General features: G+C 45.5%; 2 non-coding genes across 2 annotated transcripts; both read left to right on the top strand.

Moving 5' to 3' along the window:
* Positions 1-14,090: 14,090 nt before the first annotated feature.
* Trnas-cga (transfer RNA serine (anticodon CGA)) lies at positions 14,091-14,165 on the top strand. Its single transcript has one exon. It is a non-coding gene; the product is annotated as a tRNA-Ser (tRNA).
* A 226-nt stretch (positions 14,166-14,391) lies between these two features.
* Positions 14,392-14,466, top strand: Trnas-cga (transfer RNA serine (anticodon CGA)). Its single transcript has one exon. It is a non-coding gene; the product is annotated as a tRNA-Ser (tRNA).
* Positions 14,467-15,084: the final 618 nt, after the last annotated feature.

Below are 15,084 nucleotides of genomic sequence, written 5' to 3'. Positions count from 1 at the left end.
CAGCATGTCCACGGAGCAAAAACAGACATAATGTCTTATGGGATAACAGCAATAAGTGATTTTATAGTGTTACTTAAAATCCGTCTTGATTGCAAAAAATTTTTTGTTTTATTCATATGACCGGTTTCGGTTCATTCAGAACCACCTTCAGATCTGTAAAAATAATTATACTAATTTACTATTTCACGGAAGCAAATGTTTTTTTCATCCTATCTAATCAACGTCAAATGTACCAGAACGTACCTGATATTTCAGTTACAGGAGTAACCCGTCCAAATCCAGCAACTTTCACATGCTACGTCACATAAAATTGGTTGGCAGAGTGCACGTCATTTATATTAATTATAACACTATTGCCGACAGGTGGCGTCTGGTACATTTGTTACATTCCATTTGTACATACTGTATTCAGTAGATCTTTTTTATATTAAAAATATTTGGTTAAAATATGTAGATGTCAAAGTTAAAATCTGTACTTGTCAGGATTAAAAAACAGTAAAATTATCATTGTTATACGATCTAAAAGCATAGCGCGATTTATATATCTATGGTGCTGGTGTGGACTTGTTTTCCTCTACGGTCTGCTTCCGTGGTTCCCGCCAGTTTGGTGTTGTGCCGCGGTGCGCTCAGTCGTCTGATGTCCATCGCCGCGGGCAAGAGGGCATGGAGCATGGACTCCTGCCAGGATCATCGTACTATAAGGGCAGTGGTGATAGATCGTACAGCTGCCATATCACAGATAAGAAGGTTTGTGGAGCCGGGAGTGTCAATACCAACTGTTGCGATCCGATTATCAACTATGCGACTACGAGCACGGGCAGCTGTAGCCCGCCTTTCACCCACGAGACAGCGTCCTCGGGCACGGCTCGACTGGAGCCGTCAGAGGGACTCGGGAGGAGCCAGGTCCGCACAGTGGAAGATTAGATTAGACTAGATTAGATTAGATTAATACTAGTTCCATGGATCATGAATACGATATTTCGTAATGATGTGGAACGAGTCAAATTTTCCAATACATGACATAATTAAGTTAATTTAACAACATACTGAAGTTAATATAACAACTTTTTCTTTTTTTTCTTTTTTCTTTTTATTTTTTATTTTATTTTTTAAATATTTTTTTGTTTTTTTAATTTATATCTAAAAATTCCTCTATGGAGTAGAAGGAGCTGTCATTCAGAAATTCTTTTAATTTCTTCTTAAATACTTGTTGGTTATCTGTCAGACTTTTGATACTATTTGGTAAGTGACCAAAGACTTTAGTGCCAGTATAATTCACCCCTTTCTGTGCCAAAGTTAGATTTAATCTTGAATAGTGAAGATCATCCTTTCTCCTAGTATTGTAGTCATGCACACTGCTATTACTTTTGAATTGGGTTTGGTTGTTAATAACAAATTTCATAAGAGAGTATATATACTGAGAAGCTACTGTGAATATCCCTAGATCCTTAAATAAATGTCTGCAGGATGATCTTGGGTGGACTCCAGCTATTATTCTGATTACACGCTTTTGTGCAATAAATACTTTATTCCTCAGTGATGAATTACCCCAAAATATGATGCCATACGAAAGCAACGAGTGAAAATAGGCGTAGTAAGCTAATTTACTAAGATGTTTATCACGAAAATTTGCAATGACCCTTATTGCATAAGTAGCTGAACTCAAACGTTTCAGCAGATCATCAATGTGTTTCTTCCAATTTAATCTCTCATCAATGGACACACCTAAAAATTTGGAATATTCTACCTTAGCTATATGCTTCTGATTAAGGTCTATATTTATTAATGGCGTCATACCATTCACTGTACGGAACTGTATGTATTGTGTCTTATCAAAATTCAGTGAGAGTCCGTTTACAAGGAACCACTTAGTAATTTTCTGAAAGACAGTATTGACAATTTCATCAGTTAATTATTGTTTGTCAGGTGTGATTACTATACTTGTATCATCAGCAAAGAGAACTAACTTTGCCTCTTCATGAATATAGAATGGCAAGTCATTAATATATATTAAGAACAACAAAGGACCCAAGACTGACCCTTGTGGAACCCCATTCTTGATAGTTCCCCAGTTTGAGGAATGTGCTGATCTTTGCATATTATGAGAACTACGCGCCGGGACCGCTGGCGGCACGAATGCACTGCTGGACGGCAGGGCTATGGTCACGAGGGTGCACGACTTCGTCGTAACCCGGATTCAGCAAGCTTTAAGATGAGTGCATTTCAATCCAAGTAGAGAAACCTCCACCATTGTCATATCCCGCAATTCTCCAGTGACTTGGGTTCGTGCTGCTGCTCGTGATATTGCCGAGGCGAAGAGCAGCGAGTGGGGTGCTTGGGGACGGTGGTTCTGCTTACCTTTCCTCGATTTCTTATTACTATTGACTGCGATCAACTTGTTACAGTTTCTTAAGTTCAACCAGCGGTAATTTTTCTCGCCTGGTGGTCGCTAACGCCCCAGTTACCTGCCCTGGGGGTTAGTGTATGTAACGGCAGTGTACGTTTCCTCGCCTTGCCGCTGCTGTCCGGTAAGGCGTGTAGTTTTGACAGCTTTCTTGCTTGTAGGCCGGTTGGTGATTCCTCTGGTGGTAATGATTCTTTTCTCGTTCCGGGGACTCTAAACACAGTATTCTGGACATAGTGCAGACCGCTGGTTACGGCTTTCGCATATTGTTCCATCGTTGCATTTGGTTTATCGGATGTGAGGTAGCTTCAGCAACATTACCGTCAGTTATTCTTTAGACTGCTACTAGTCTGAGTTACCATCTTGTGAAGCGAATGCATCTCTTGGCTGCCTCTATCATCGCTCGCGAAAGTGTCTGTTGCCGGACCTTCTCAGAGGTCGATTCCTGGAGCACCGTCTGGAGCAGTTGCTTGTTATTTTAATTAACTTTTGCTATTGTATTTACTGTTTTACAATAGCTTTCAAAACTTTTTTTACATTGTTTCCGTTCCTGGCGTGAAAGGCCTTCAGCCGTGATTGTGGTCATTTGCCTTAAAATTCTAATTTGGTATTTGTATTTTTTGCAGTAAGCCTTAAAACCTTATTTATTGCCATTCCTGGATTCTGATGCCTTCTGCTGTGTTTGTGAAGACTTACCTTGATGTTTCAATACCTGTAATTTGTAAGTTGCAGCGAGTTTCTCTTAATTTATTGCCATTCCTGGCGTGTGTGGCCTTCTGCCCAGATCACAGTGGCTTGTGTAGCGTCCCTTTTGCAATATTCACCATTATCGAGGTGAAACATAAATAAAAATTACTGTATGTGACTCAAAATGAATTGCAAACAATGATTCATCTGCGAAAGGTAATAACACTAACTGTAAAAATATACAATATAGATCGATAGATGCAGAAAGGACATTATTTTTATTGTATGAGATTATAATGTGTAAGTAATTAAAAGAAGTATTATCATCTTTGTAAGAGTATAAAACTCAATGCAATGTTCATTTTCTGTCTAGTCTGTTTTGTTCTGTTCGTTCTGGTGTTAGCTGGAATAAGGTACGCAAGATATTGTGCTGCGCTAGCATTTGTTTCTGTCGTAACGTAATTGCAAATATTTAGTGGTGTAAACTGTGTCCTAAAAAGAATATATTAGTATAAAGTGATCTCCGTGTGTTGTTTCAAGAACCTACGCCACATTTATCTTACGAAAAGAATATTTAATTAAAATTATTTAGCATATTTCCAGCTGCTGCGGAGCAAGTAACAGTGGTCTCTGACTGTTAACAATTAGCCACCATTACGCGGTACATTTAAAAATATTTTTTCACAGCACAATGTCTAATAGCCGGAGCGGAAGAAATTATGTAAAAATATTCAGTGAGATTGATTGAAGGAATCCAGTGAAATAATTTTATTAAAAATTGTCTGTTTTCTGTGATAGTTAACTGGAGCTGAGTAATACTACGCTATTGCATTTACAGTAATTTGTAGGGAGCCTGGCTCTCGATAAAACCAGATATAATACGTAACTGGCAACCTACGAAATTCATTATTTTGCTTATTATATCTCTTTTGTATTTTTTTGGAAAGCTTAAAGTAAAAACTAACTCCACTAAAAATCAGTAACAGATCTCGATAAATCAAAGGACAAACAAATTTACTAGGAGAGTGTTTTCTCTAAATAAATAGTTACATTATTTTTTTTAAAAGATATAATACTTCCTTTTGAAACATTATATGTTGTATCTGTATTTAATGGTGATTTTCTGAATTGTAACTCACTGAAAACACTATTATGTACACTGTTGTTTATTCCTTCATTAATAACGTGTGGTATTTTTTATTTATTGTTGAGTCTGGAATTACTGGTTTAAAATAAATTGCGTGTAATTGTAAAAGGCAACCAGCAGTAACTGATTACGGCCCCGTCCGCAATCGTAACGGAGTCCTGCCTTCCCTTGACTACCACCAGGTCAGACGAAATGGAGCGGTATGGTGTTTAGCGATGGAAGCAAATTCTGTCTGCAGGGAAGTGATTGTCGTTTGCGCGTACGACTTAGACATGGTGAAAGCTGCAGCCACAGAGTGCATTCGTCCACGACACAATGGCCCCCGCCCAAGGCCTTATGGTCTGGCGTGCGATGAGCTGCAATTGTCATTCGCCTTTGGTGTTTCTGCATGGGCCGCTAACAAGCACTCGGTGCGTGCAGAATGTTGTTAGACACATTCATTTGTCGGTCTTGCGACAGGAAGATGATGTGTTGTTCCAACAGGATAATGCTCTCCCACACATTTTCCGTGAAACTGAACCTTCTCTGCGGGACGTGCACCAACTTCCCTGGCGAGCACGGTCACCAGACTTACCTTCAGTCGAGCACTTGTGGGATGTGATGGGGAAAGACTTGATTCGTGCGACTCGTCAACTGACAACCCGTGCAGCACTACGTGAACAGGTTCAACGGGAGTGGCATAACTTATCCCAGGACACTATTCACCATCTGTACGATCGACTGTGAAACGTCCCCTTTGAACAATTATACACGACTGTGCTTAAACTGTCACACAATAATTTTAGCGCAACGCAATCTGACTATCAAAAATCCCTACAAAAGAATGGCCCTGACTAACACTAATCTATACCTTTCACAAATCACTTACCTCACAAAAATCTTCATTACTCGAACTACTGCAATACAGCGAGCGCCACTACTGCCAGCTAAATAAAAGATTCAAACTACGGAAGGCACTAACTACTGATAGGGATAGTTAGCAAATGAAAGATTTCAATAGAGAACAAACAATGTATTTATCTTAATAGTCATAATACACTCCTGGAACTGGAAAAAAGAACACATTGACACCGGTGTGTCAGACCCACCATACTTGCTCCGGACACTGCGAGAGGGCTGTACAAGCAATGATCACACGCACGGCACAGCGGACACACCAGGAACCGCGGTGTTGGCCGTTGAATGGCGCTAGCTGCGCAGCATTTGTGCACCGCCGCCGTCAGTGTCAGCCAGTTTGCCGTGGCATACGGAGCTCCATCGCAGTCTTTAACACTGGTAGCATGCCGCGACAGCGTGGACGTGAACCGTATGTGCAGTTGACGGACTTTGAGCGAGGGCGTATAGTGGGCATGCGGGAGGCCGGGTGGACGTACCGCCGAATTGCTCAACACGTGGGGCGTGAGGTCTCCACAGTACATCGATGTTGTCACCAGTGGTCGGCGGAAGGTGCACGTGCCCGTCGACCTGGGACGGGACCGCAGCGACGCACGGATGCACGCCAAGACCGTAGGATCCTACGCAGTGCCGTAGGGGACCGCACCGCCACTTCCCAGCAAATTAGGGACACTGTTGCTCCTGGGGTATCGGCGAGGACCATTCGCAACCGTCTCCATGAAGCTGGGCTACGGTCTCGCACACCGTTAGGCCGTCTTCCGATCACGCCCCAACATCGTGCAGCCCGCCTCCAGTGGTGTCGCGACAGGCGTGAATGGAGGGACGAATGGAGACGTGTCGTCTTCAGCGATGAGAGTCGCTTCTGCCTTGGTGCCAATGATGGTCGTATGCGTGTTTGGCGCCGTGCAGGTGAGCGCCACAATCAGGACTGCATACGACCGAGGCACACAGGGCCAACACCCGGCATCATGGTGTGGGGAGCGATCTCCTACACTGGCCGTACACCACTGGTGATCGTCGAGGGGACACTGAATAGTGCACGGTACATCCAAACCGTCATCGAACCCATCGTTCTACCATTCCTAGACCGGCAAGGGAACTTGCTGTTCCAACAGGACAATGCACGTCCGCATGTATCCCGTGCCACCCAACGTGCTCTAGAAGGTGTAAGTCAACTACCCTGGCCAGCAAGATCTCCGGATCTGTCCCCCATTGAGCATGTTTGGGACTGGATGAAGCGTCGTCTCACGCGGTCTGCACGTCCAGCACGAACGCTGGTCCAACTGAGGCGCCAGGTGGAAATGGCATGGCAAGCCGTTCCACAGGACTACATCCAGCATCTCTACGATCGTCTCCATGGGAGAATAGCAGCCTGCATTGCTGCGAAAGGTGGATATACACTGTACTAGTGGCGACATTGTGCATGCTCTGTTGCCTGTGTCTATGTGCCTGTGGTTCTGTCAGTGTGATCATGTGATGTATCTGACCCCAGGAATGTGTCAATAAAGTTTCCCCTTCCTGGGACAATGAATTCACGGTGTTCTTATTTCAATTTCCAGGAGTGTATATATTTATGCATTTATGTCGATGTATAATTGGTTTGTTTCGTAAATATTATTTGTATTTTTACTCTGGGTCTTGCCTAGGGAAAACTGCTATCGAACGATTACATCGATAGGTCGTGTGAAGAATCAAAGTGTGTAGGATCTTTGGTAGTGTTAACTCTGCCGCGTGGAGCGCGGGCAGGGAGAGTCTGGCTGGAGTAGCGAGTGGAGCAGGTGTGTTGTGTGGAGCTCCCGCGAGTTGCCGCGCTTTCGGGATCTGGCAGCATGTAATTGCGCTCGACTTGCGATGATAGTTTCTGACATGGTGTCGCGGACGGGAAGCATTAGCTGGCGCACATCAAGAGTCCGTTTCGTCTGGTGACCGTGTCGAGAAGAAGGCGCGCCAACATCCAGCTTCTGAAACAGCGGCGGCCGACAATGAGTGACTGTCGCCACCTCCTCGATCGACGGCTTCAAACCTTCAATCAACCAACAAGGAAGACAGGAAGCACGTAAAGTTTCAGAACTGTATGGCAGACCTCAGCTTTTCAAACTTTTAAAATTGTTGCATCACAAAATTACAGCTACTTAGCATGAACCTTTGTTGCTCATTGTCCCAGTTGCATTACCAAGCAGGGTCCCTTCCTTTTCCGGAATGAACCCGAGTGTCGTTGAGATTCAAACGCCAGCATCATTTTATTTCACTGCTTTAATATCAAAGTTCAGTTAAGGTATTGATAGCTGGCTACAGTATTTAGATTGCACAAGCACAAATTAAGAGTGCTAGTTTTGGTACCATATTTTAGCTTACCTGTGACTGCAGCTCAGCTTGGTACGTACTAAATTTTACTATTGTTAATTGTTCAGTATCATTTAATTCAAGTTCAAAGTTAAATCTCTTATTTCTAAATTGCGTAGATTCAAGTAGCTTTTGAAATGATTGTTGAGGTAGTCCAAGACTAACCGTATTTTACTGAATTTCGATGTGCTTCAGAAAGAAAGCTCACTATTAACTTCAGTCACTAAATTAACTTTCGATTTTCCGGTTTTATTAATTCTTTTGCTAAATTAAGTCAGAGTGTAGCGGAATTTATTACTTCTGACAAACTTTCAGTTTTCACACTACACTTGTCAACCTTCAGTTGCCACGCTGCTAGTGCTAATTATATGTGTAATAATCTTTCTTTTTCAGTTACTATAGTAATTGTCCTTAGGACTGGCGACCGTAATTTCCCCCAAATCTCAAATATCTAATTACCGCTAGTTGATTGTTAACGTAACGGCCCCACATTTACTTTCTTTATTAACTTTACCCCTATTTCAAAATTAATTTCCACCAGTTTCATTAGCATTTTTCCTTTCATTTAGATGTGACCCTTTCCTCCCTCTTTACCGACAAATTAACCTCGGTGACGATTGCTTTTCCCAAATTTCCATTAGGTACACGCGGTTTAATTTTTCACTGTCATTAAGGTCGATAAGTGAGGGGGAGGTTACACACTACGTGAACAGGTTCAACGGGAGTGGCATAACTTATCCCAGGACACTATTCACCATCTGTACGATCGACTGGATGCCAGACTCAGCGCCTGCGTTACCGCCTATCGATTCTACGCGACGTACTATTACGGACGTTTCGGCATGGGTCGGCACGTGGTCCCTCAAAACCGCTTGTGCTATTGATCTGTAAATGCAATCATTACATGTACTCCACATGCACTGTCGCAGCAATACATCTTGAGTGAATCGTGAGGCTATATCTTTATTCACGTGCAAAATTCGCCTGTTCCTGTGTTGAGTTAACAGATAAAAGAAAATGTCAAATAAATAAGGTTTTTGAACTTTCTTGCATACTGAGCCGTGGTGCGCCATTTCTGTCGCACCAGCTCTTTGGCAGTGCTATTGTTTACCCGGCTGTACTACGATCTTTGCCCCTGTTGTGATCTGGCAGCGTGTATTTGCGCTAGGGAAGTTGGTCGTTGCACGGAGCAAACACGTGGGCTCGGTCAGATGTGGCGTGACCGGTCTAGCTTGCAAGACGGTCGTGAGTTTGTGGTGGACCTGTCTGATGTCAACTTCGGGCTCTGCTCTTCGCATTGCTTTGGGCCCTGTTTTCCCGGATAGACCCACCCCTCGAGACCATCTCGAACAACGCTCTCCATCGTACGTGCAAGTGGTTTTGGTGCCTCCGTTTCGTCAAACGATTTGCGTTGCAGCGAGTGTACTTGTAGGTCGGTTGGTACTAATGTACGTGTTGTTGAAGTAAGAGCAGCCGGCAGAGTCTGTGTGACTGTATGGAGACTAGCAGTTACTATTTGCTTTAAAATCCGCTGGTTGGGTGACTATTAAAAGGAAGATTAGCACGAAGGCGTGATTTTCGGTTTATTGCCATCAAGCGACGTCCCTGGTATATGGCTGTAAAAGAAAAAAAATTTTCTCACACTTCTATTGGAACCAGTCATTCTGTTATTAGTAAAACTTGTATTTTGTAAAGCTAGTCATTTATACAGGGTGTTACAAAAAGGTACTTCCAAACTTTCAGGAAACATTCCTCACACACAAAGAAAGAAAATATGTTATGTGGTCATGTGTCCGGAAACGCTTACTTTCCATGTGAGAGCTCATTTTTATTACTTCTCTTCAAATCACATTGATCATGGAATGGAAAAACACAGCAACAGAACGTACCAGCGTGACTTCAAACACTTTGTTACAGGAAATGTTCAAAATGTCCTCCGTTAGCGAGGATACATGCATCCACCCTCCGTCGCATGGAATCCCTGATGCGCTGATGCAGCCCTGGAGAATGGCGTATTGTATCACAGCTGTCCTCAATACGAGCACGAAGAGTCTCTACATTTGGTACCGGGGTTGGGTAGACAAGAGCTTTCAAATGCCCCCATAAATGAAAGTCAGGTGGGTTGAGGTCAGGAGAGCGTGGAGGCCATGGAATTGGTCTACCAATCCATCGGTCACCGAATCTGTTGTTGAGAAGCGTACGAACACTTCGACTGAAATGTGCAGGAGTTCCATCGTACATAAACCACATGTTGTGTCGTACTTGTAAAGGCACATGTTGTAGCAGCACAGGTAGAGTATCCCGTATGAAATCATGATAACGTGCTCCATTGAGGGTAGGTGGAAGAAACTAAAATCTCTAACATGGAAATTAAGCGTTTCCGGACACATGTCCACATAAAATCTCTTCTTTATTTGTGTGTGAGGAATGTTTCCTGAAAGTTTGACCGTACATTTTTGTAACACCCTGTATATACTTCCTTATATACACTCCTGGAAATTGAAATAAGAACACCGTGAATTCATTGTCCCAGGAAGGGGAAACTTTATTGACACATTCCTGGGGTCAGATACATCACATGATCACACTGACAGAACCGCAGGCACATAGACACAGGCAACAGAGCATGCACAATGTCGCCACTAGTACAGTATATATCCAGCTTTCGCAGCAATGCAGGCTGCTATTCTCCCATGGAGACGATCGTAGAGATGCTGGATGTAGTCCTGTGGAACGGCTTGCCATGCCATTTCCACCTGGCGCCTCAGTTGGACCAGCGTTCGTGCTGGACGTGCAGACCGCGTGAGACGACGCTTCATCCAGTCCCAAACATGCTCAATGGGGGACAGATCCGGAGATCTTGCTGGCCAGGGTAGTTGACTTACACCTTCTAGAGCACGTTGGGTGGCACGGGATACATGCGGACGTGCATTGTCCTGTTGGAACAGCAAGTTCCCTTGCCGGTCTAGGAATGGTAGAACGATGGGTTCGATGACGGTTTGGATGTACCGTGCACTATTCAGTGTCCCCTCGACGATCACCAGTGGTGTACGGCCAGTGTAGGAGATCGCTCCCCACACCATGATGCCGGGTGTTGGCCCTGTGTGCCTCGGTCGTATGCAGTCCTGATTGTGGCGCTCACCTGCACGGCGCCAAACACGCATACGACCACCATTGGCACCAAGGCAGAAGCGACTCTCATCGCTGAAGACGACACGTCTCCAGTCGACCCTCCATTCACGCCTGTCGCGACACCACTGGAGGCGGGCTGCACGATGTTGGGGCGTGAGCGGAAGACGGCCTAACGGTGTGCGGGACCGTAGCCCAGCTTCATGGAGACGGTTGCGAATGGTCCTCGCCGATACCCCAGGAGCAACAGTGTCCCTAATTTGCTGGGAAGTGGCGGTGCGGTCCCCTACGGCACTGCGTAGGATCCTACGGTCTTGGCGTGCATCTGTGCGTCGCTGCGGTCCGGTCCCAGGTCGACGGGCACGTGCACCTTCCGCCGACCACTGGCGACAACATCGATGTACTGTGGAGACCTCACGCCCCACGTGTTGAGCAATTCGGCGGTACGTCCACCCGGCCTCCCGCATGCCCACTATACGCCCTCGCTCAAAGTCCGTCAACTGCACATACGGTTCACGTCCATGCTCTCGCGGCATGCTACCAGTGTTAAAGACTGCGATGGAGCTCCGTATGCCACGGCAAACTGGCTGACACTGACGGCGGCGGTGCACAAATGCTGCGCAGCTAGCGCCATTCAACGGCCAACACCGCGGTTCCTGGTGTGTCCGCTGTGCCGTGCGTGTGATCATTGCTTGTACAGCCCTCTCGCAGTGTCCGGAGCAAGTATGGTGGGTCTGACACACCGGTGTCAATGTGTTCTGTTTTCCATTACCAGGAGTGTATATGCACTTATTGAATGCACTCACTCAGCGCTAACTGGTTTGTGTGTTTTATTGTTTATCGATTTCTTAACGTATATTGATTGATGTCTGGTTGGTGTTTGCCGTGTCTTCTACGGTCTGTTTGTGTTCCAGTTTTTTGCGAGTTGGGGTGTGTGGGAGCGGCGCCACGTTCTGCCTCGGTGCACACAAGCTGTGACGTCACGTCTAATGGGTAGTGACTCCTGGTTGGGCCCCGGGGTTTAGGTGTTGTTTGGACTGCTGGTCTGCTGCTTCAGGCATTTATTTAAGTTAAGTCACCTTTTCCCACGGCAGCCTGGCGTCACTGCCCGTTTGATAAACATAACCTATTTCATGTATTGCTTTTTTCTTTAAAAAAAAAGGTTTTAAATTTGTTGATCATGAATTCTAATTACAGTTATTGTGCTGGTTGGGTTTTTGGGGGTTTCTAAACGAACTGATACTTTTCGTAAATCATCTCCATATTGTAATTTTTTTTTAAAATTTGGTGCCATTTCTTTAAATCAGCTTCAGACTGTAATTTATTTAAAATATCTGTGCGTCATCCCTTTTAGTGTGTTGGTAATTGTTATCTGCTGTCTTGCTTGAGAAGCAAGATACCTGTAATATTTTATAAAAGATGCCCACGTTGATTCCTCTTACCTGTTTTGAATAAGCAATGCATTTGGTAGTTGTTGTTTAAGGAGTGACGTTACAGGGGCCTTGACCTTCCATCCTAAGTGTACCCCCTCATCCCCACTTCCTAAGTAACACATACAAAATTATTTGCCCGCATCTCGTGGTCGTGCGGTAGCGTTCTCGCTTCCCACGCCCGGGTTCCCGGGTTCGATTCCCGGCGGGTCAGGGATTTTCTCTGCCTCGTGATGGCTGGGTGTTGTTGCTGTCCTTAGGTTAGTTAGGTTTAAGTAGTTGTAAGTTCTAAGGGACTTATGACCACAGTAGTTGATTCCCATAGTGCTCAGAGCCATTTGAACCATTACAATATTATTTTCGAATGTCTCCACAGACAGGACTCTAATGAATAAAAGTCGGAGAGTTCGAAAACCCCACATTCTTCTCAAAAGAATTGCTTTGGATGAGTAAACTACTTTCGACGCATTGATCCAGTGAGGGTTGACATCTGACCACTTTCTACCCATCTATCTACTTACCTCTAAGTTTCATCTGTAAACAGTAGGTAAATGGTGGTTATGTGTTTCACCTATTCTGTTAATTGGACCTGCGGATGTGGATCGTCCTCACTGAGATGTTGTAACATTTTCATTTTGTGAGAGTGAAACGTCCCCTTAGAAAAATTGTACAAGACTGTGCTTAAACTGACACACAATATTTTTAGCGCAACGCAATCTGACTTTCAGAAATCCCTACAAAAGAATGGCCCTGACTAACATTAACCTATACCTTTCACAAATCACTTACCTCACAAAAATCTTCGTTACTCAAGCTACAGCAATACAGCGAGCGCCACTACTGCCAGCTAAATAACAGATTCAAACTACGGAAGGCACTAACTACTAGTAGGCATAGTTAGCAAATGAAAGATTTTAATAGAGAACAAACAATGTATTTACCTTAATATTCATCAAAAGTCATAATATATACAGCAGTTCATGACATCCATTTTTACAAAACTGCGCAACGCTACGTGCTGTTCACGTCCAACTGCCCAACACTACAATGGAGGACAACAATGCAAACTAGCCACAGACTGCACACAGCACAGCCAGTGATTTTCATACAGAGAGCGCTACGTGGCGGCGGCGTTACCAATATAAGAACCTAAACAGCCTACATATAAGAACCTAAACAGCCTACTTACAACAGTGTCATTTACGTGTGGCAAAAATTTTCACTACTCATGCGCGGCTAACCTGGCTGACCACAATTTCTGCGAAATGCAGCTAGTGCTGTGCCCTGGACTCTTGGTGAACAATGCCACAACAGTGGTTGATGTTGCTTCGTCCGTAGTCGTTTTGGACCGTCCAGCTTCCAGCGTGTCTGCGACAGAACCAGTTTCACTGAATTTCGCGAGAATGTCACTGCCGCAGCGTCGGTATTTGGTGATCTGTCTGGTTGGCGATAACGTGGAGACTCCCTTCTCCCGATATCAGGACAGCAGCGAGGGGTAGCCACGAGGTCTTGGGCGCCTTGTCACGGTCCTCGCGCCTCCCCCCGTCGGAGGTTCGAGTCCTCCCTAGGGCGTGGGTGTGTGTGTTGTCACATTCTGGAAACATCCCACAGGCTGTGGCTAAGCCATGTCTCCGCAATATCCTTTCTTTCAGGAGTGCTAGTTCTGCAAGGTTCGCAGGAGAGCTTCTGCAAAGTTTGGAAGATAGGAGACGAGGTACTGGCAGAAGTAAAGCTGTGAGGACGGGGCGTGAGTCGTGCTTGGGTAGCTCAGTTGGTAGAGCACTTGCCCGCGAAAGGCAAAGGTCCCGAGTTCGAGTCTCGGTCCGGCACACAGTTTTAATCTGCCAGGAAGTTACATATCAGCGCACACTCCGCTGCAGAGTGAAAATCTCATTCTGCAAACATCCCGTAGGCTGTGGCTAAGCCATGTCTCCGCAATATCCTTTCTCTCAGGAGTGCTAGTTCTGCAAGGTTCGCAGGAGAGCTTCTGTAAAGTAGGGAAGGTACGAGGCGAGGTACTGGCAGAAGTAAAGCTGTGAGGACGGGGCGTGAGTCGTGCTTGGGTAGCTCAGTTGGTAGAGCACTTGCCCCCGAAAGGCAAAGGTCCCGAGTTCGAGTCTCGGTCCGGCACACAGTTTTAATCTGCCAGGAAGTTTCATATCAGCGCACACTCCGCTGCAGAGTGAAAATCTCATTCTGGAAACATCCCGTAGGCTGTGGCTAAGCCATGTCTCCGCAATATCCTTTGTTTCAGGAGTGCTAGTTCTGCAAGGTTCGCAGGAGAGCTTCTGCAAAGTTTGGAAGGTAGGAGACGAGGTACTGGCAGAAGTAAAGCTGTGAGGACGGGGCGTGAGTCGTGCTTGGGTAGCTCAGTTGGTAGAGCACTTGCCCCCGAAAGGCAAAGGTCCCGAGTTCGAGTCTCGGTCCGGCACACAGTTTTAATCTGCCAGGAAGTTTCATATCAGCGCACACTCCGCTGCAGAGTGAAAATCTCATTCTGGAAACATCCCGTAGGCTGTGGCTAAGCCATGTCTCCGCAATATCCTTTCTTTCAGGAGTGCTAGTTCTGCAAGGTTCGCAGGAGAGCTTCTGCAAAGTTTGGAAGGTGGGAGACGAGGTACTGGCAGAAGTAAAGCTGTGAGGACGTGGCGTGAGTCGTGCTTGGGTAGCTCAGTTGGTAGAGCACTTGCCCGCGAAAGGCAAAGGTCCCGAGTTCGAGTCTCGGTCCGGCACACAGTTTTAATCTGCCAGGAAGTTTCATATCAGCGCACACTCCGCTGCAGAGTGAAAATCTCATTCTGGAAACATCCCGTAGGCTGTGGCTAAGCCATGTCTCCGCAATATCCTTTGTTTCAGGAGTGCTAGTTCTGCAAGGTTCGCAGGAGAGCTTCTGCAAAGTTTGGAAGGTGGGAGACGAGGTACTGGCAGAAGTAAAGCTGTGAGGACGGGGCGTGAGTCGTGCTTGGGTAGCTCAGTTGGTAGAGCACTTGCCCCCGAAAGCCAAAGGTCCCGACTTCGAGTCTCGGTCCGGCACACAGTTTTAATCTGCC

This window comes from Schistocerca cancellata, chromosome 1 (genome assembly GCF_023864275.1).
Source record: "Schistocerca cancellata isolate TAMUIC-IGC-003103 chromosome 1, iqSchCanc2.1, whole genome shotgun sequence".
NCBI lineage: Eukaryota > Metazoa > Arthropoda > Insecta > Orthoptera > Acrididae > Schistocerca > Schistocerca cancellata.
This window is presented reverse-complemented; position numbering and strand designations above follow the sequence as displayed.